Below are 22,910 nucleotides of genomic sequence, written 5' to 3'. Positions count from 1 at the left end.
AAAGAGAAATTAAGAATTCAATCCCATTTACAATTGCAACAAAAAGAATAAAATACCTAGGAATAAACTTTACCAAAGAGGTGAAAGATCTGTACGCCGAAAACTATAAAACATTGTTGAAAGAAATTAAAGAACACACAAAGAAATGGAAAGATATTCCGTGCTCTTGGATTGGAGGAATTAACATAGTTAAGATGTCCATACTTCCTAAAGCCATCTATAGATTCAATGCAATCCTTACCAAAGTTCCAACAACATTTTTCACAGAAATAGAACAAAGAATCCTAAAATTTATATGGAACAACAAAAGACCCCGAATAGCTAAAGGAATCCTGAGAAAAAGAACAAAGTTGGAGGTATCACACTCCCTGATTTCAAAATATACTATAAAGCTATAGTAACCAAAACAGCATGGTACTGGCACAAAAACAGACACACAGAACAATGAATAGAATTGAAAGCTCAGAAATAAACCCACACATCTATGGACAGCTAATCTTCGACAAAGGAGCCAAGACCATACAATGGAGAAAAGAAAGTCTCTTCAACAAATGGTGTTGGGAAAACTGGACAGCCACATGCAAAAATTGAGAATACACCCTTACCTCACACCACACACAAAAATTAACTCAAAGTGGACTAAAGACGTGAATGTAAGACCTGAAACTATGAAACTTCTAGAAGAAAACATAGGCAGTACGCTCCTCGACATCGGTGTTAGCAACATATTTTCAAACACCATGTCTGACCGGGCAAGAGAAACAATAGAAAAAATAAACAAATGGGACTACATCAAACTAAAAAGCTTCTGCACAGCAAAGGAAACCATCAACAAAACGAAAAGACAACCTAACAATTGGGAGAAGATATTTGCAAACCATACTTCTGATAAGGGCTTAATCTCCAAAATATATAAAGAACTCATGCATCTCAATAACAAAAAACTAACAACCCAATTAAAAAATGGGCAAAAGACCTGAACAGACATTTCTCCAAAGAAGATATACAGATGGCCAACAGGCACATGAAAAGATGTTCAAAATCATTAACTATCAGGGAGATGCAAATCAAAACTACAATGAGATATCACCTCACGCCCCTCAGAATGGCTATAATTAACAAGACAGGAAACAACATGTGTTGGAGAGGATGTGGAGAGAAGGGAACTCTCATACACTGCTGGTGGGTGTGCAAACTGGTGCAGCCACTATGGAAAACAGTATGGACTGTCCTCAAAAACTTAAGGATAGAACTACCATATGATCCAGCTATTCCACTGCTGGGTATTTATCCAAAGAACATGAAGACACCAATGCGTAAAGATACATGCACCCCTGTGTTCATTGCAGCGTTATTCACAATAGCCAAGACTTGGAAGCAACCTAAGTGCCCATCAAGGGACGAATGGATAAAGAAGATGTGGTGTATACACACAATGGAATACTACTCAGCCATAAGAAACAATGAAATCCAGCCATTTGTGACAACATGGATGGACATTGAGGTTATTGTGCAACGTGAAATAAGTCAGAGGGAGAAGCTCAAATACCGTATGATTTCCCTCATTAAATAGTAGATAATAACAACAAACAAACACATAGAGACAGAGATTGGATTGGTGGTTACCAGAGGGGAAGGGGGGAGGGAGGAGGGTGAAAGGGATAATTTGGCACATGTGTGGGTTGAGGGGTTGTAATTAGTATTTGGGTGGTGAACATGATGAAATCTATGAAGAAATAGAATTATAATGATGTACACCTGAAATTTATACAATGTTATAAACCAATGTTACTGCAATAAACAAAAAGTTAAAAAAAGTATTATCTATAAATCAAGATTTGTGAGACATTAAAATATAAGCACATATAGGAAATGAAATTTCTAAGATGAGAAATCTTACTTCATAGATTGAAAGTGTAGAAGTTGGAATTGATATGACAATATTTTTAAACCTGAGAAGAAATCATAAGATACTTTTGTGCCTGATAGCTCCTATTTGTAACATTATCATTTCTTTAAATGCTCCCTCCTAATTTGAAGATGCAAAATGGTCTCAACAAAATCAACCAACCATGGATGTTTTCAGTAGGAAACAATTACTGTCTCCAGTAAGCGCTTCATACACCCAGAGCTAGAGAAAGCAATACTATTCCAGCAATTGTCATTTGTATACACTGTTTTCACAAAGGATTAGATGATTTCTGTATATTTATTCTAGTTTTTTTCATCATGGAGGTGCTATTGAACACCTCTAGTATCCCAGAAAAGGTATTCTATGATTCCTGTAAGTTACCTGACTACAGATGTATTTCCAAACTACAGTCGTTCCTCATATTAAATGTCAGGTTTCATTACCACCTGGATTAAACACCAACAATCACTGTCAGTGAGGATTACACTAAATTACATTAGGGAGCATTGGGGATTGATGTTGAGTTCAGGACCCCCATTCTCCTTACTACCTCAGCTCATGTCTCAGAAGTATTCCTCCTTCCAGTGTGGCTTTGGCACAGGACCAGTTTCAAACCCATAAGAATCCATTTTTCCAGTATAATCACTTACCCAGACTCCTGATACCCCTCCTTGCCTGGAGATTGTTGCTCTCAGACTGAAATAGAAAATACTCATTTGATTGCCTCTGGTTTCCAGGACAGTGCGTTCAGTGTGCTGGTCACCACATTCTGCTAGTGTGAGAGGAAAGGAGGCAGCCAGACCACTAGATATGAGTTTGTGATTCTGCGACCTCATCTCCTCTCAGATGTGCAATCATCTTTTCACCTGCAGCTGCAGTGAGAGGACAGGCTTGGGGAACTGAAAATATTTGTGAACAACTTTTTTCTCAATTGTTACCTACCAATTAAAAGTATGTAGTTATCATCTCCAAAGAGACTGTTGCAATGTTTGGGAAAGATTCTTTTTTTTCCTTATCCCTGGAGCCAGAAAGGGACTCAAATGGAGGCAGCAAGTCATACTACAGTCTGACATATAAGGGACCAGCAGGGAAATTCATGCATCTCATTATATTTTGTGCTCCCCTATGAAGTGTTTCTACTCAAAAGTGAGTTGTTTGCTACTCTTGAGACCACTGAGCTGCACCTTCATTTAACTTATGCACAGAAATGGCACCAGGCTGAGTAACTGAGGATTTTCAAAGAGAAACAAGTAAAAAGAAGAACATGATGACAATAATTTATTCTGGACCACAAAACTTAGATAGACATTTTGGAGTTTCATGCACAATTCATTGCTAATTAATTTGGAAATCTGATGATATGGAAGATTCCCAGAAAAATACACGTATGAGTAGGGACTTTTCCTCCTATCCCACATCAGGGATAGGATGTCTAAACAGAACAATATCCATAGAAAGATAGAAATTTATAGATGTTTCTCACCCATAAAATCATCTGAGATCAGATGGTTAAATAGGCCAATTTTACAATTTGTTACTTATTAGATAATCAATTTTGCTTCCTCAATTCAAGAACAAAGAATGTTTACCAGTAACATAGAGTGGAGGGAGGGTCCTCCATTAGGAGTCAAATCTTTGCAACCTAAAAAGCAAATTCTCCTGTTATTTTACGCTCAAAATGTGGTTACTCACGAATAGCCAAAAGAACTGCAATTTGGGATGCCCATGCTACGGTGAGCCATAGGTAAATCCAGAGAACAGAGGAAGGGAGCTTGCTTTTACAGAGCAAAAGGGGGAGTAGGTAGGGAGGTAATGTTCTAAAGAAAGTCCTTCGAGGGGAAGTAATAGATCAGGTTGGCAATGGCTTCTCATCGGCTGAGCTGCAGCGTTTTTCATTGGCTGGGCTGCTGCCAAATGGGGAGAGAAATCTTCCTTCAGTAGAAAATTAGTGATACTTCCTGTCGGAGATGTAAGCAAGAAGTCTCTTCCCGTTTGGAGTAATTGGTGGTGTATGATAGGGCGGGAGAGCTCCCCCTACAGGCCTTTCCAACTGTAATTTAGTTAAGGTTTCTTCTATTATTTTCCACACTTTTGATCCACGCCATGGAAAATCAGGAGAAGGTTCTTAAGATTGGAGGGCCATCCTCTCACATTGCTGTCTTGCAAGTCCCAGTCCATATGCTCCTTTGGGCCATTTTCGGTGCTGGTGAAGGTGAAGCCCACAGCTGAGTGCATAATAGACATTGGCATTTTTTCATCAAGCGGCACTGAACAACATCACTGCCTCAGGGGTATGTGCCCCAACAAAGATGTGACCGTTGTAGTGGGAATTGTATTTGAGCACAAGGGCATTTGGTAATCTACTTCTGGCTTTTAAGATTTTGGGGTGCGGGGAGGTTGCTCCTGGAAACCCTGAGAAGGAAATCCATTTGGCCTGCAACCTGATTGATCCTGGAAGCATCTTCTACCAGAGCCTTGAAACAGAGCATAGGCCAGCTGATAGCATTTTTCCTCCTTGTGACAGTTGAAGCAGAGAACCCAGCCAAGCCAACAGATTCCTGACCACCAAACTGTGGGAAAATAAAAGGGTGCTGTGTGAAGCTGCTAAGTTTGTGGTAATATGTGACAATACAAGAAATTAGTACACATAGAAATAAATTTAGTGATAAATATTTAAACAATAAAATAAAGTAGAAGTCCCCATTAATTACTCCCAGATCAATCCTAGATTGATATGATCTCCAGATCCAATGATTTTCATCAGTTTGAGGTGTATCTCTCTTCTTTTTTTAAAAAATTATTTTATTGAGGTCGTATTGGCTTATAACACTGCATAAATTTCAGGTGAACATTATTATATATCATTTTCTGTATAGACTGCATCACGTTCACCCCCAGTAGTCTAGTTTTTATCTGTCAACATACATATGTGCCCCTCTACCCTTTTTGTCCTCTCCTCACCACTTTCCCTCTGGTAACCACTAATTTACTCTCCATATCCATGTGTTTGTCTTCCACATATGAACGAAATTATATGGTATTTGTCTTTCTTATTTTGCTTAGCATAATACCCTCAAGTCCCATCTGTGTTGTAGCAAATTGTGTCTTTTTTTTATGGTTGAGTAGTATTCAATTGTGTTTATATATATATATATATATATATATATATATATATATATATATATATATATATATATATGCTACATCTTCTTTATCCATTCATCCACTGATGGGCACTTGGGTTGCTTCCATGACTTGCCTATTATGAATAAAGCTGTGATGAACATAGGGGTGCATATATCTTTCTGAATTGTTGATTTCATGTTCTTTGGATAAATTCCCAGTAGTAGGATAGCTGGATCACATGGTATTTCTATTTTTAATTTTTTGAAGTGATACCCCATTGTAGTTTTGATTTGCATTCCCCTAATAATTAGTGACGTTGAATATCTTTTCATGTGCCTGTTGGCCATCTGTATATCTTCTTTGGAAAAATGTCTGTTCATATCCTCTGTCCATTTTTTGATCAGGTGGTTTTTTTATTTTTTGTTTAGTTGTATGAGTTCTTTAGATATTTTGGAAATTAACCCCTCATCAGATATATGATTTGCAAATATTTTCTCCCAGCTGGGGGGCTGTCTTTTCATTTTGTTCATGGTTTCCTTTGCCTTGCAGAAGGTTTTTAGTTTGATGTAGTCCCACTTGTTTATTTTTTTCTTTTGTTTCCCTTGCCTTGAGGAGACATGGTATTCAAAAAGATCCTGCTTAGACTGATGTCAAAGACTGTGCCGCCTATATTTTCTTCTATGAGGTTTATGGTTTCAGGTCTTATATTGAAATCTTTAATCCATTTTGAGTTAATTTTTGTGTATGGTGCAATAATGGCCTACTTTCATCCTTTTGCACATGACTGTCCAGTTTTCCCAACACCACTTATTGAAGAGATGGTGGCTCTTGGCTCCTTTGTTGAAGATTAGCTGTCCATAGATATGTGGGTTTATTTCTGGTCTTTCAGTTCTGTTCCATTGATCTCTGTGTCTATTTTCCTACCAGTACCATGGTGCTTTTTTTTACTATAGTTTTCTAACATATTTTGAAGTTCAGCATTGTGATACCTCCAGCCTTGTTCTTTTTTCTCTGGTTTGCTTTGGCTATTCGGTGTCTTTTGTTCTTCCATATAAATGTTAGGATCCATTGTTCTACTTCCATGAAGAATGTCATCGGGATTCGGAGTGGGATCACATTAAATCTGTAGATTGATTTTCAGTAACATGGACATTTTAACTATGTTTATTCTTCCAATCTGTGAGCATGGAATATCTTTCCATTTCTTTATGTCTTCTTTGATTTCTTTCCATAATGTCTTATAGTTTTCATTGTATAGATCTTTCACTTCCCTGGTTAAATTTATTCCTAGATCTTTCATTCTTTTCGTTGCAATTGTAAATGGGATTGTATTCTCGACTTCTCTTTCTGCTAGTTGGTTTTTAACGTATAGAATTGCAACTGATTTTTGTATGTTGACTATCCACCCGGAAAACTTGCTGCAGTTGTTGATTATTTCTAATAGTTTTCTGGTGAATTCTTTAGGGTTTTCTATATATGGAATCATATCATCTGCAAGCAGTGGGAGTTTTACTCCTTCCTTTCCAATTTGGATCAATTTTCTTTCTTTTTCTTACCTAATTTCTCTGGACAAAACTTCCAGTATTATTATTTTTTATTTTAATGTTTTTTGTGAGGAAGATCAGCCCTGACCTAACATCCATGCCAATCCTTTTCTTTTTGCTGAGGCAGACCTGCCCTGAGCTAACATCTATTGCCAATCCTCCTCCTTTTTTTTTTTCCCCCTTTTTCTCCCCAAAGCCCCAGTAGATAGTTGTACGTCATAGCTGCACATCCTTCTAGTTGCTGTATGTGGGACGCTGCCTCAGCATGGCTGGAGAAGCAGTGCATCGGTACATCCAGTATTATTTTGAATAAGAATAGTGAGAGTTGGTACTCTTGTGTTTTTCCGGTCCTCAGACGAATAGCTTTCAGTTTTTCATCATTAGTATGATATTGGCTGTGGGTTTGTCATATATAGCCTTTATTATGTTGAGGTACTTTCCTTCTATACTCCTTTTATTGAGAGTTTTTATTATAAACAGATGTTGGATCTTGTCAAATGCTTTATCTGCATCTGTTAGGATGATCATGTGATTTTTATTCTTCATTTTATTAATTTGGTGTATCACAATGATTAATTTGTGGATGTTGAACCATCACTGCATCCCTGGAATAAATCCCACTCGATCGTGTTGTAGGATTCTTTTAAGGTATTATTGTATTGGATTTGCTAATATTTTGCTGAGGATTTTTGCATTTATGTTCAGCAGTGATAGTGGCCTGCAATGTTCCTTTTTTGTGTTGTCCTTGTCTTGTATTGGTATCGGGGTTATATTGGCCTCACAGAATGAGTTAGGAAGTGTCTTGTCCTCTTCAATATTTTGGAAAAGTTTGAGAAGGATAGGTATTAAATCTTCGTTGAATGTTTGGTAGAATTCACCAGAGAAACCATTTGGTCCTGGATTTTTGTATTTTGGGTGGTTTTTGGTTACTGTTTCAATCTCTTTACTTATGATTGCTCTATTCAGATTCTCTATTTCTTCTTGATTCAGTTTTGGGAAGTTGTATGGTTCTGCAAATTTATCCATGTCTTCAAGGTTATGCAATTTGTTGGTATAGGGTTTTCATAGTATTATCATAATGCTTTATATTTCTGTGGTATCCATTGTAATTTCTCTTCTTTCATTTGTAATTTTTTTTTTTTTTTGGTGAGGAGATCAGCCCTGTGCTAACATCTGCCAATTCTCCTCTTTTTTTACTGAGGAAGACTGGCCCTGGGTTAACTTCCGTGCCCATCTTCCTCCACTTTATATGGGACACTGCCACAGCATGGCTTGCCAAGCAGTGCATCAGTAGGTGCCCAGGATCCGAACTGGCGAACTCCGGGCCGCCGCAGCGGAGCACGCACATTTAACGGCTTGTGCCACCAGGCCAGCCCCTCATTTTTAATTTTATTTATTTGAGACTTCTCTCCTTTTTTCTTAGTGAGTCTGGCTAAGGGTTTGTAAATTTTATCTTCTCAAAGAACCAGCTCTTAATTTTACAAATCCTTTCTACTTTTTTAAAATCTCTATTTCATTGATTTCTGCTCTAATTTTTATTATTTCTCTCCTTCTACTCACTTTGGGATTTGTTCTTCTTTTTCTACTTCTTTTGGGTGTAGTTTAAGATTACTTACTTGAGATTTTTATTGTTTGTTGAGGTAGGCCTGTACTGCTGTAAATTTACATCTTAGTATTGTTTTTGCTGCATCCCATAAGAGTTGGCGTATTGTGTTTTCATTTTTATTTTTCTCCAGGTATTTTTTAATTTCTCCTTTGATTTCTTCATTGATCCAATGGTTATTCAGTAACATGTTGTTTAGTCTCCATATATTTGTGACTTTCCCAGCTTTTTTCTTGTAGTTGATTTCTAGTTTCATAACATTGTGGTCAGAAAAGATGCTTGATGTGATTTCAATCTTCTTAAATTTATTGAGGCTTGCCTTATTTCACAACATATGGTCTATCTTTGAGAATGTTCCCTGTGCACTTGAGAAGAATGTTTATTTTCTGTTTTTTTAATGAAATGTTTTATATATCTCTATTAAGTCCATCTGGTGTAGTGTTTCATTTAAGGCCATTGTTTCCTTGTTGACTTTTGTCTGGATGATCTATCCTTTGATGTAAGTTGGGTGTTGAGGTCCCCCAATATTGTTGTGGTCCTGTCAATTTCTCATTTTAAGTCTGTTAGTAGTTCCTTTATATACTTTGGTGCTCCTCTGTTAGGTGCATATATAATAATAATAATCATTATGTCCTCTTGGTGAAATGTCCCTTTTTCATTATATACTGCCCCTCTTTGTCTCTCTTTTTTTTTAATCTTGAAGTCTGCTTTGTCTGATATAAATATGCCTACACCTGCTTTCTTTTTCTAGCCATTTTCTTGGAGTATCATCTTCTATCCCTTCATTCTGAGCCTATGTTTGTCTTTATAGCTGAGGTGTGTTTCCTGGAGGCAGCATATTGTTGGGTCTTGTTTTTTAATCCATCCAGCCACTGTATCTTTTTTTTTCTTTTTGTGAGGAAGATCAGCCCTCTGCTAACATCTGTCAATCCTCCTCTTTTTTTGCTGAGGAAGGCTGGCTCTGGGCTAACATCTGTGCCCATCTTCCTCCACTTTATATGGGACGCCGCCACAGCATGGCTTTCCAAGTGGTGAATCAGTGAATGCCCAGGATCCAAACTGGCGAACCCTGGGCTGCCGCAGCGGAGCGCATACACTTAACCACTTGCTCCACCAGGCAGGCCCCTGCCGCTGTGTCTTTTGATGGATGAAATAAATCCATTTACATTAAGATAGATTATTGATATATGAGGGCTTATTACTGCCATATTATCTCTCGTTTTCCACTTGTTCTATATTTCCATTGTTTCTTTTCCCTTGTATTTCTGACTGCCATTTCAGTTTGGTGTTTTTTTTGTCATAGTTTTCTGTTTTCTCTTTATTTTTAATTTGTGACTCTGTTTTGATTTTTGTTTTGTGGTTACCATGAGTTTGTATAAAAGGTCTCATAGATGAGGTAGTCCATTTTCTGATAGCTTCTTATCTCCATTAGCTTAAGCAGATTCCATCCCTTTCCTCTTCCTCTTCTATGTTTTTCTTGTCACAAATTATTCTTTTTTGTGTTTTGAGTTTGTGACTAAATTATTTATAGTTATTTTTGATGCTTTCTTTCCCTTTATCTTTTATGTTATAAGTGTTTGTTAATCTATTCTGATAGAGAGCTGCAATTTTCCGATTTTGTTTGTCTATTTATCAGCTTGCTGAAAGCTTTGTAAACTTTGCCTGTTTGTTTCAGGTAGGGGTGCTCCCTTCATCATTTCTTGTAAAATAGGTGTAGTGGGGATTAAATTCCTCATCTTTTGTTTACATGGAAAAGCTTTTATTTATCAGTCATATCTGAAGGATAATTTCACTGGATAGAGTATTCTTGGCTGATAGTTTTTTTCTTTCAGTAATTTGAATATATCATTAATTTCTTTCCTAACCTGTGAGGTTTCTGCTGAGAAATCTCCTGAAAGCCTGATGGGAGATCCTTTGTAGGTTATTTTCTTCTCTCTTGCTGCCATTAATATTATTTCTTTGTCATTGACTTTTGACAGTTTTAATATTATATACCCTGTAGAAGGTCTTTTTGTATTGATGTAATTTGGAGTTCTATTTGCTTCATGTACCTATATGTCCAGACCCTTATGCAGGTTGGGAAGTTCTCAGCTGTTATTTCTTTGAACAAGCTCTCTACTCCTTTCTCCTACTCTTTTCCCTCTGGGGTACCTGTAATCCTTATGTTACTTTTCCTAATTGAATCAGACATTTCTTGAAGAATTTCTTCATTTTTTAAAATCTTAATTCTCTCTCCTCCAACACCTGAAGCATTTCTTGATTTCTGTGTTCAAAGTCACTAATTCTCTCTTCCATAAGCTTTGTTCTATTTTTTATGCTTTCTACATCATTTTTTTATCTCTTTAATTGTGTTCTTCATATCCAGAACTTCTTTTTTTTTTTTTTTAAGGCTTCAATCTCTTTTGTAAAGTATTCCTTTTGTTCATTAATTTTATCCCTGAGCTCAATAAACTCTCTTTCTGAGTTTTCTTGTAACTCATTGAGTTTCTTTATGACCACTATTTTGAATTCTCTATCATTTAGACTGTAATCTTCTGTAACTTCAGGTTTGGTTTCTGCAAATTTATCATTTTCCTCCTGTTCTGCAGTATTACTGTGGTTATTTATGGTGTTTGATCCTCTGTTGTGCGTTTGTGGTAGTAATCACCTTTTCTTACTTGGGTATGGCTGTCGTTACTTTGGTTCTGGTCACCTGGGTCTCATGTTCTTCCACTGGGTCTCTGCAGGCTCAGATGCTCCTGTCCTGTGCACCACCTCGGCTACTGTTCCTAGGTTTTCTTGGGATACTGTTGCACTGCTGCCAGGGGTGCTGGTATCACAGGTGTCACTGTCACGGGTAGGGTCCTGGGGACTCAGGCACCTGTATAAAGCCCCCATTGCTGGTGGAGCTGGTGCTGGGGTTGCCACCACTGGGGGCTGGGTCACCAGCTGCTGTTGTTCTTGTTCCTTCTGGTTGCAGATTCCACCTGCCACCACTGGGGGGTGAAGGGGCTGTTTTTTCTTTCCAGCCTTGTCTGCTGATAATTGTATCACTTGGCCACTCTGCATTTGCTTGGGCCACGCCACAACCACTTGGTGGGTTGCCTTTGCACTGGCCAGTGAGCTGCTTCTTAATGAGCTGTGTTCCTGCAGTTGAGACCACTACCACTGGGGGGAAACTTCAAGTGAGCTGAGTGGCTGAGCCACCACAACTCAGTGGGGAGTATTCACATGAGAGGCATGGTGGGTGTTCCCACAGGCTGGGATACCACTCTGCAAGCATTCATGTGTGGGCTGGGCTCCCCTAGCCTCACCTCAGAGTCCTCTGGCCACTGCATGAGGATCTGCCACCTGGATCTCTGCCACTGGGGAGAGGGAAGGGGCTGATCCCCTAGTTCCACTGCTTCTCTGGGGTCCAGTCCACCCACCTTCAGATATATAGCTGCATGGATCTCTCAGGCATCTTTTTGTGCTGTGTAGGCAATCATCTCTTGCTTAATGGATGTCCCATTTGTTGTCACTTAGAGGGGAGAGACAAAGGGAACAACTCATCCTGCTATGATACTGACATCACTCTGTGTACCCTTTCTTATGCAATTTTAGGGTATATCTTAAATTGTGTTTTAAATTGCACCCAACACACACACACACACACACACACACACAGTATTAACATATTCTGTTTCCTAGTTTAATATTTGCATATCCTGGTCTTGTCCCATATTTATATAATTATTTTACAATATATTTACACAAATATTTCCATATATAGGTAATTGTCCAACAAGTTATTTTCCTCCATCAGTCATCTATGAAGGAGGTATTATCATACTTCATTATCTGAAATGCTACATCATATTCTGTAGTGTTTCACAAAGAAGTGTCTTGATGCAAACACTCTCTGTTTACACAGTTAGAATTGAATGTCTATTTTCTGCTACCACAGGCATCAAGGAATGTGGATTCTTTATCATGTTGATCTGTGCAAAGGTGGGTTATCGAGATGGTCTGAGACATGGGCTTTCTTCACCATCATGAGTACACATTTTCACTGTGGGTTGGTCATTGCCTATGGTTTTATGAATGACTATAAAACTTGCTATTCCAACACTGTGTCCCCACATTACCCCACATTTCTTTTTTTTGAACAGTCTCTCCTTGGAAGTCTTCAAGTCTCCAACAGTGTTGTGGGGTGAAGAATCTGGAAGGCTTCCTCGGGATATGGGTCCTGATTGATGAATCCTGGACTAGAAACACTGCCCCCTCCTCCAGTACAAACCTACTCAAGTGCACAGAACACCTTCTTGGCTCCTTCCCTCCTGGGTCCTGGCTAGGTTTTGGGAATCCCCGCCTACAGAGCATGTACTACTGTTTCCTCCTCAAAGGCTTCACATATATGCAAACTCCTCATGAAACATAACCATCCCCTTGCAGACCAGGACTCCAACCTGCAGCAACAAGCTGGTCTCTCCAACAACTTGGGCCTTAAACATCTGCCTAGAATCCAGGCTGCTCCAAGACTACAAGTGGGAGTTCAAAGTGAAGGCCCTCCTAAGACACGAATCTGTAGCATTCCTCCCAGTAACCCCAATGTGTCCCCTCCATTGTCCTTGATGACTCCCCTTACCTGTCTCTTCATTCCCACCCAATTTATCGTACTGGTGTACATAGGGAGAAAAATGTGGCTTCCCAGTGACTTGAATCAGGCACTTCCTTCATCCACTTGTTCCCAAGTGCAGCACTGAAGCCCTCACATGAACACTGAGAATAACTGTGTGATATAAATGCATAGGGGTCCAAACAGGCCTAATCCAAAATACAGTTCTAAGATGCCCCACAGATTTGCACTTTGTTCTTCTGACCTAAAAATTTTTGCTCCCTGATTTCATCAACCCCAAGTATGTGTACTCAGGTTGAGGTCTTCTCTGGAGTCTGAGGGCACTAAGAGAGCTCACTGGAGCCTAAGTTTCAGGCTTTTGGGGGCTGAGATTATATAGGCACACAGTCCTGCATGACTCAACACAGTTACCAAAACTCTAGACATTCAGAAGGAAAGTAGATGTTCACCATAACTCACATTGTTTGCACAAACTATCTAGAAAAATGGTTCTGCACAGCTCAAGATGTCAAGCATGCAAAATGCTCTTGTTAGTTACCATATTCCAACAACTCAATTCCCTGGAGCCAGCTAAGGGCCAGTCATGATTCCTTGCCCTCCTGGCTATGTGCTTGTGCATGTTTTGTGACATTGAGGCTTCCTGAGTAAACTGTTTCCTGGGAGTCCATTCTTGGCCTTTGGCATAGGCTGTCATAGAGAAAATGGTCATAGTTTTCTCACACTTACATACATTGTAGCATTTATATAACAGCTATATTAATAATATTGGAATGACGATGCCCAGCCTTTGGAGGAGCTAGTGCACCAGGTGAGGATTATGTATCCCTATGAAGCCACTACATATTTCTTCTTCTTTTTGTATTAATTTCATTAGGTGTTTCTGCCTTGGTCTACAGCTATTTGTACTTTATCATAAACTTGTGCAGAAACAGTTTTTCCTTGACTGATGGAAAGATTGAACATTGTAAATCTCCCCATGGAGTTCCAATAAACTTTAGTTGGAAAAGAGCATGCTGAATTCTTTGAGGGTTATCAGCCACTCCCACCAGCAGAGATCAGACAACCAGACAAGAACTCACCCTGGGCAAGGATTTTGAGACTTGCCTACAAACAAAACATCATGAATATGGTGAAAACTAGGGACCTCAGACGGCAGAGGCACACTTTCTAAATCTTGGCACCCCAATGATTAGAAAATGGCAAGGGAGCATGTGTCCTTAACATTTCTTTATGTGCACCTCACTCTGATTTGGATAATCCCCTCCAGCACTTATGGAGCAGGGAAGAACAAGTATGGATCACATCAGTTCCTCCTATAAACTCTGACATGGAAACCAAAAGAGGACTCTGAATCCACCCACGGCGCCCTTGTTTCAGCATTATGGGAGCATCTTTTCCCTACTGTGACCCCTCCTCAAACTATTTCAATTTAATTTGAACACTTTTCCTTTTCTTCTATGAGAGCAGAGGCAAAAGATTTGAACACTCCTGGGATTCAAAGGCTACCACAGGATGACAGTATTGTCTGTGCAGGTATATGGAGAATGCGAGCGACCAGATGGGACTAGCATGGGGGACTGACCAGCATGGAGGGGAGGTTTGACCTTTTGACTCTTCACTGAGGTCGCTGTGCTTTCTTCTCCTCCTTTTACTTCCCTTCACTTAGAGAGTATCACATACTGGGCCTTGTTTCTTTCTGCCAATGCATGCACTTGTGCTAACCCCACAGTCCTTTGCATTTTCAGCCTCTCCTGCACCTTGTTTCCCCTCCTCCAACTTCATGGCAGAAAGTAAGTTGGTGACACATACATTTACATCCAAAAGAGCTATGAAAGTTTGAGTTCCACCTTTCTAAACCATCCCAAGAATGTTCAGCTTCTTTTTTATATATCCAATGTTAGCATGTAGACACAGGGAGGAAACAGAGGACACAGAGGGAGAACAACTCAGTACAGGTAAGCAGGGCACAAGCAAGACACATTTTCTTTTAGTGTCTAGCAGACTTTTGGTTGCTTGAACCTCAAAAAAATGAAGTTATAACGTTTTCTATTCACCCAAAGCTCTGTGTTTACCTGGAGAACACTTGACTCTTTTCTCCCTTTGCTAGGAAGAGAATGAACAAGGAGGAAAACACTCTTAGGGTGCTTATTTCAATTCAAATTCTCACATATCAGCCTCATTAACAGGTGGGGGAGTGGAGGACCCTTCCTCCCACCTTGAAAAATACAATGAGAAAATTTACTACGTGTCCTGAGGAGTCTTCTCTCATTCTCTATTCAGGCTCAGGAAAGATCTTTATCATTTTTCCCTCTCAGAACTCTCTCATCAACGAAACTGTGACAAATTGGGAAGGTTCTTAAATTTTACACTATTTGGTAGCAAAGTAACTAGGATGTCATTTCTTGGATGATGGAAAAACACACGAGAATCCTGGGTCTACATCGACAGACAATTTTCATGGTGCTACTGACAGCAAGAAGTTCTGATTTGCATTTGTGTCTTTTACCCTTCCCAAATATATTGGGAGTGATGCAAACTGGCCCAAGAGGGTGTTTTATACACTGTTCTTCTCCATCACACCTGAGGATCTGCAAACTTAAGAAACAAAATATTTCAAAGTGGGTCCAAATGAAACCTGCCCAAATTTTGCCTCAGAGAAAGGCATTATCTTTATTATATTGGAAAAATAGTTAGTGAGTCCCTTACCCCCAAAAAAGGAACTACCTCCATCTTGGAAGGCTATGTATTATATACAATGTTATCTTATCTTTGATAAGATAGTTTGCAATTAAACTTAGTAAAAGACATAAAAATCATAAGAGATGCACTGGGAAAATATGTCACAACTGGGTTGACTTCTCCCTTTAAATATGATAAAAATTTATCCTCTGGACAAAAGGCCCATTAAAGATTCTGAATATGAGAACTTTGAATTGTGATACCACAGGATTGCTAAAGTTTTTAAAAGGCAGAAAGAGATAGGCATAATGGTCACAAGAATTCAATGAAAAGTCAGCTCCAAGGATGGTATGTTACTTAATAAGGCAAAAATAGGAGAGAAAAGAAAAGATATTATAATACAATATTTCTAAATAAATTATAATTTATTTGCCATTTTGGAAAATGGTACCATTTGCTAACTAAATCACAACAAAGTGATTCTGAATAGAGTTCAGATCTAAATTTAAAGAAAGAAAATAGTATTCATAGAAGAAAACAAAGGAGATTACATCAGTGTTCTTAGAATAGGAACTTCTTTCTGACGCTGAGCAAAAAATATTTAATATAATGAGGACAATAAAAATTAAATTACAGTAAAATTAAGAGCTGGTCTTCATCAAATGACAGAGAGTGCACAAAGAAAAGACTTGTATTCCACATATACAAAGAACTCCTAGGAAACAATAATAAAAATAGAGATGATACAAGAGAAAAATGGGAAAAATAAACCAAAAAATACCAAATACTGTGTGATCTCACATATATGTGGAATACAGTGAAACCAAAGTCATAGAAACAGATCAGATTTACAGTTGCCAGAGATGTGGGTTGAGAGGTAGGGGAATTGGGTGAAGGTGGCCAAAGGTACAAACTTCCTGTTGAAGTAGATAAATATGTTTTGGGGATGTAATGTACAACGTGATGACTACAGTTAACAATACTGTGCGGTATATTTGAAAGTTGCTAAGAGTAGGTTTTAAAAGTTCTCACCACACACAAAAAAAGTTTTAACTATTTAAGGTGATGGATAGTAACTAAAGTTATTGTAGTGATTATTTTGCAATATATACATATATTAAATCATTATGTTGTACACTTTAAACTTTTACAATGTTGCAAGTCTATTATATCTGAATAAAAATGGGAAAAATAAGCCAAAAGATACTTTAAAAAAGTGTTACCCAAAGTGTATTTAACACATGAAAATATATTCAATATCCTTAGTAATCAAAGAAATGCAAAGAACACCCGCTTGGAACAATTACATCAACAAGATTCCAAAAGTGAAAATGACAGAAAATATCAAATGTTGGCAAGATGTAAATTAACCAGGAATCTCGTACTTTTCTGTTGAATATAAAAATTGTTTTACTAAAGATCCTTTGGACAATATTTCACAGTATGTAACAAAGCGGGACAGATATAAACATATGGTCAAAAACATCCACTACCATGTATACATCCAAGAGATGTACACATATTTCTCACAACCAGAAAAAGAATTTACATATGAATAGTAGTCCTAATAGCCCCCAAAAGAAAGCCTCTCACAGGAACAACCATGTGGAAAGATTAAATTAATTCTTTGCTATTTATAGAGTGGAATCTTACATAGAAATGTAAATGAGTAATCCATAATAACATGCAGCAATATTGATAAATTCACGAACAATATATGAAATAAAGAAATATAAAAAAGTGAATATTATTTCATTTGTACAAAATTAAAAATGGTAAAATTTTCCTGTGGTTTTAGATGTCAGACTATTTTTTTTATTCTGGTAACATTGGTTTACAACATTGTATAAATTTCAGGTATACATCATTATATTTCAATTTCAGTGTAGACTACATCATGTTCACCATTCAAAGACTAATTACAATCCATCACCACACATTTTTTCCTAATCCCCCTTTTGCTCTCCTCCCTCCCCCCTTCCCCTCTGGTAACCACCATTTAAATCTCTGTCTCTATGTGATTGTTTATTGTTGATTTTAGATGTCAGAATATTGTTTGAGGATATCAATATCAATATTAATATCAATAATCAATATTATTGATGGAAGTAGTTACTGGTAGGGGGAAAATTGGTGGCTGTAGGTGCTAACAAAAATAAATTTTTTGATCTAGGTGTTGAATGGACACTTATGTTCAGCTTGTAAGATTTAGTTGAGCTATACATTATAACCTATGTCTGTGGCATTGATCTTTTAAAAATACAGATCAAGAGTAAAAAAAGAAAATTGGGGAAAGCTTAAGAGATTAGTGTTGGAATGCCATCATACTGTCCAGGTGGAGGTTAAATATATTAAAAAACCACATTCTGATTACTTTTCAAATGTATGCTGTAATTTCTAAGTTAAAAATTAAAAAATACTGAATGTACAGTTTTCCAAGTGAAAGGGATAAAATATAGAATTATTTTAAAAATTCATACAGAGAACGTTAGAAAAACCAAGAACATACACAAGGTGTAATAAAGAGTGCACAATAATTAGTATCTCCAATCCCAAATGTAACTACTACTGTATTAAACATAACTACAGTAGTTACTCTGGTTAAACATATTTTATTATATTCATTTGGATATTTATTTCAAGAGATGTAATTAAAATATTAGGATTAAAATCAAAAAAGAAAAATCTGATCAATGCAATGTTAACCAAGTTATAACCCAACTTCAAAAGAAAAGTGGCGGATCAGATTCAAGCTGGTGGCGTAGGCAGACTCTGAACTCACCTCCTCCAGCGGACACAGCCAGTTTACAACTATTCATGGAAAAATTACCCCTGAGACAGAACTGAAAAGTGCATAAGAGGAACTCCTGCAAGAATGGACAATCCTAACCGAGGTAGAAGAGGCAGAGACTCCCTTCTGGAGAGGAGAAATGCTGCCTTCACAAGCCTTCAGCTTCACGGCCGCCCGGGAGCAGCTCACAGGTACGCAGCCCTCCCTGGAGGCGCAGGGCCCTGAGCCGGGAGTGCCCCCGCTGTGGGCATTTTGTGGACCCAGAACAGTGGAGAAAAGTGGCAGAATATCTGACTTTGCCTGCTACTAAAGCATTGGGGAGTACCCCCAGAAAAGCTGGTTCACAAAGAAACTAAAACCGGCTCTTAAAGGGCCCGCACGCAAACTCACCCGTTTCAGAAAGCAACCAAAAATCACCAGAAAGAAAGGTGCACAGTGCTGTGGTGAAAAGAGACTGGCCTAGTGGGCCCTGGGTGCATCTCAGTGGGAGGTGAGACCTCTCCAGGGACTGGGACATTGGCGGTGGCCATTGTTGTGGCCTGGTGAGGGCTTGCTGACACAGACGCCATTGGAGTTCTCCCTGAGGCCTGCTAGCCCAGGGTCTACCCCGCCCACTAGAGCACCGATTTAATCCAGCTCAGCCAGGGCAGGAAGCCCACCCTAGAGACTGGCCCCACCCAACAACAAGCCCTCAGGAAACTTGTGGGCCTGCATAGATTGGTGACTGGATTCCGTGCAGCCTGGCAACTGAGCTGATTTTAGCGGGGCAGGGCATGCACAAGGAGTGGGTGGAGAGTGTGGGGCGGTGGTGGAGTGTGTGGGGCTCCCGCCTTGCAGAGACTGGGTCCGCATCAGGAGGTCGGGGCGCGCACACGGGGCAGGACTGTACTGACTCTGTGTGGATCTGTGGGGGGCAGGGCTTGTCAGCTGCAGAAGACTTGTGCTTCTCAAAGACCCACATAGGGAGTTTGCCCCACCTTCCAAAGCCTGAAACAATTGGGTGCTCCTGTGCCTGAGACCAGTCCCACCCAGCTGCAATCCTCAGGCAGCTGAAAAGAGACCTAAAGGCTGGAGGCTTATAGCAATTGTAAGGCCCTGAGCCTAACAACCTGCCACGCTGGTGGCCCATTCACTTAAAAGAAACACTGCAACACAAATGTGGTATTAGAACTTGCAGCCAACTGTGCTGGGGCTCCCCACACCCAATAAAGAGACTGAAGGGCCCACAACAACTACAAGGAGCTGAGCATAACAACAGCTGGCCAGGAGCATAAATCGGCCTCCTTGGGCACCTACAGGGAGAGCAAACAGGCCACAACAGAAGGACACATGTAGCCCAAATAGGGGTCACCCCTGGAACATTGAGAACTGAGGGACCGCACACTGCAGGCCTCCTAAGCCATCAATTACATAAGGTCACCTATCCAAGAGGAGAAGACGTAGCTGACCTACCTAATACGTAGACACAAGCACAGGGAAAGAGGCAAAATGAGGAGGCAAAGGAATACATTCCAAGTAAGGGAACAGGACAAAACCCCAGAAAAGGAACTAAGTGAAACAGAAATGAGCAACCTACCCGACAGAGAGTTCAAACTAAGAGTGTTAAGGATGCTCACTGATCTGGGGAGAAGAATAGATGAACTCAGTGAGAATGTCAACAAAGAAATGGAAGATATAAAAAAGAACCAATCAGAAATGAAGAATACAATACTGGAAATGAAAAATTCACTAGAGGAACTCAAAAGCAGAGTAGAGGGTACAGAAGAAAGGATCTGAGAGCTGGACAAAAGACTAGAAGAAATTACCCAAGCTGAACAGGTAAAAGAGAAAAGAATTAAAAAGAGTGAGGACAGTCTAAGGGACTTCTGGGACAACATCAAGTGCACTAACATCCGTATTATAGGTGTCCTGGAAGGAGAAGAGCGAGACAAAGGTGCAGAGAATCTATTTCAAGAAATAATAGAAGAAAACTTCCCTAGCCTAAGGAAGGAAACAGACATCCAGGTACAGGAAGCACAGAGAGCCCCAAACAAGATAAACCCAGAGAGGCCCATACCAAGACATATCATAATCAAAATGTCCAGAATTAAAGATAAAGAGAGAATCCTAAAAGCCGCAAGAGAATGTCAAGTTACATACAAAGGAAACCCCATAAGGCTATCAGCTGACTTCTCAGCAGAAAACTTACAGGCTGGAACATCAAAAGACCCCGAATAGCTAAAGGATTCCTGAGAAAATAACAAAGATGGAGGTATCACACTCCCTGATTTCAAAATATACTACAAAGCTATAGTAACCAAAACAGCATGGTACTGGCACAAAAACAGACACATAGATCAATGGAATAGAATTGAAAGCCCAGAAATAAACCCACACATCTATGGACAGCCAATCTTTCACAAATGAGCCAAGAAAATACAACGGGGGAAAGAAAGTCTCCTCAACAAATGGTGTTGGGAAAACTGGATAGCGACATGCAAAAAAATGAAAGTAGGCCCTTATCTTACACCATACACAAAAATTAACTCCAAATGGATTAAAGACTTGAATGTAAGACCTGAAACTATGAAACTTCTACAAGAAAACATAGGCAGTATGCTCTTCGACATTGGTCTTAGCAACATATTTTCAAGCACCATGTCTGACCGGGCAAGAGAAACAACAGAAAAAATAAACAAATGGGACTACATCAAACTAAAAAGCTTCTGCACAGCAAAGGAAACCATCAACAAAACGAAAAGACAACCTAACAATTGGGAGAAGATGTTTGCAAACCATACATCTGATAAGGGCTTAATCTCCAAAATATATAAAGAACTCATGCATCTCAACAACAAAAATCTAACAACCCAATTAAAAAATGGGCAAAAGACCTGAACAGACATTTCTCCAAAGAAGATATACAGATGGCCAACAGACACATGAAAAGATGTTCAAAATCATTAACTATCAGGGAGATGCAAATCAAAACTACAATGAGATATCACCTCACGCCCCTCAGAATGGCTATAATTAACAAGACAGGAAACAACATGTGTTGGAGAGGATGTGGAGAGAAGGGAACTCTCATACACTGCTGGTGGGAGTGCAAACTGGTGCAGCCACTATGGAAAACAGTATGGAGAGTCCTCAAAAAATCAAGGATAGAACTACGATATGATCCACCTATTCCACTGTTGGGTATTTATCCAAAGAACTTGACAACACCAATGCGTAAAGATACATGCATCCCTGTGTTCATTGCAGCGTTATTCATAATAGCCAAGACTTGGAAGCAACCTAAGTGCCCATCAAGGGACAAATGGATAAAGAAGCTGTGGTATATATACACAATGGAATACTACTCAGCCATAAGAAACGATGAAATCCAGCCATTTGTGACAACGTGGATGGACATTGAGGGTATTATGCAAAGTGAAATAAGTCAGAGGGAGAAGGTCAAATACTGTATGATTTCCTTCATTAATTAGTAGATAATAACAACAATAAACAAACACATAGAGACAGAGATTGGACTGGTGGTTACCAGAGGGGAAGGTGGGAGGGAGGAGGGCGAAAGGGATAATTTGGCACATGTGTGTGGTCATGGGTTGTAATTGGTATTTGGGTGGTGAACATGATGTAATCTATGCAGAAATAGAAGTTTAATGATATACACCTGAAATTTATACAACGTTCTAAACCAATGTTACTGCAATAAACAAAAAGTTAAAAAAATAAAAAATAAAATAAATAACATTTGGGTTCAAAAAAAAAAGAAAAGTGGCAAAAATTGAGTTATTTTAAATTTAAATGATCAAATTTAAATTAGAAAGAAAAGGAACATAGAATAGTTATAATGAAGAGTGTACAAGGAGTTGATAAATCCATTTCTGAATATACTAATTTTTATATTGAGTGAAGACTACTCTTAATAAAATCTAACACTGTTTAGTATATTTAGTTGTATATTTTCCAAGTTATATATCTAATACATAAAGATTCCAATGCAAAAAATAAAAAATATATAACATGTAAATTTAACCAATTAAACAACTAGCATAATGACACACATATCAGATAAAATGGACATAAATATTAAAGCTTTGTGTGGCTTGGTGGCCTGGTGGTGCAAGCGGTTAAGTGCACACGCTCTGCTGCGGCGGCTTGGTGTTCGCTGGTTGGGATCCCAGGCGTGCACTGATGCACCGCTTGTCAAGCCATGCTGCGGCGGCATCCCATATAAGGCAGAGGAAGATGGGCACAGATGTTAGCCCAGGGCTAGTCTTCCTCAGCAAAAAAATAAATAAATAAAATAAAAGAGGAGGATTGGCAGATGTTAGCTCAGGGCTGATATTCCTCACACACACAAAAAAAGTTAAAGCAATTGTGTTATTATTTTAATTACTATTATTTCTATGTTTGCTAATTTACAATGTTCTGCTATATTGACTGATGAAAAAGAAGTATAATTTGGCTGCATTCACATTTATACATATGTGTTCATATAAACATGGAGATATACATATATATGCATATATACATGCAAATACAAACATATAAATATATATGTACATACACACGTACAGATATATATGTGTATATATATATATACATATATATGCAAGAAAGCATAATACTTTGGTGTCTAATATGTCGTCAATATTTCAAAGTGTATC

The sequence above is a fragment of the Ceratotherium simum genome, chromosome 33 (assembly GCF_057802395.1).
Source record: "Ceratotherium simum simum isolate JZ-2026a chromosome 33, ASM5780239v1, whole genome shotgun sequence".
Lineage (NCBI taxonomy): Eukaryota > Metazoa > Chordata > Mammalia > Perissodactyla > Rhinocerotidae > Ceratotherium > Ceratotherium simum.
Note: the sequence above shows the minus strand (reverse complement) of the source record.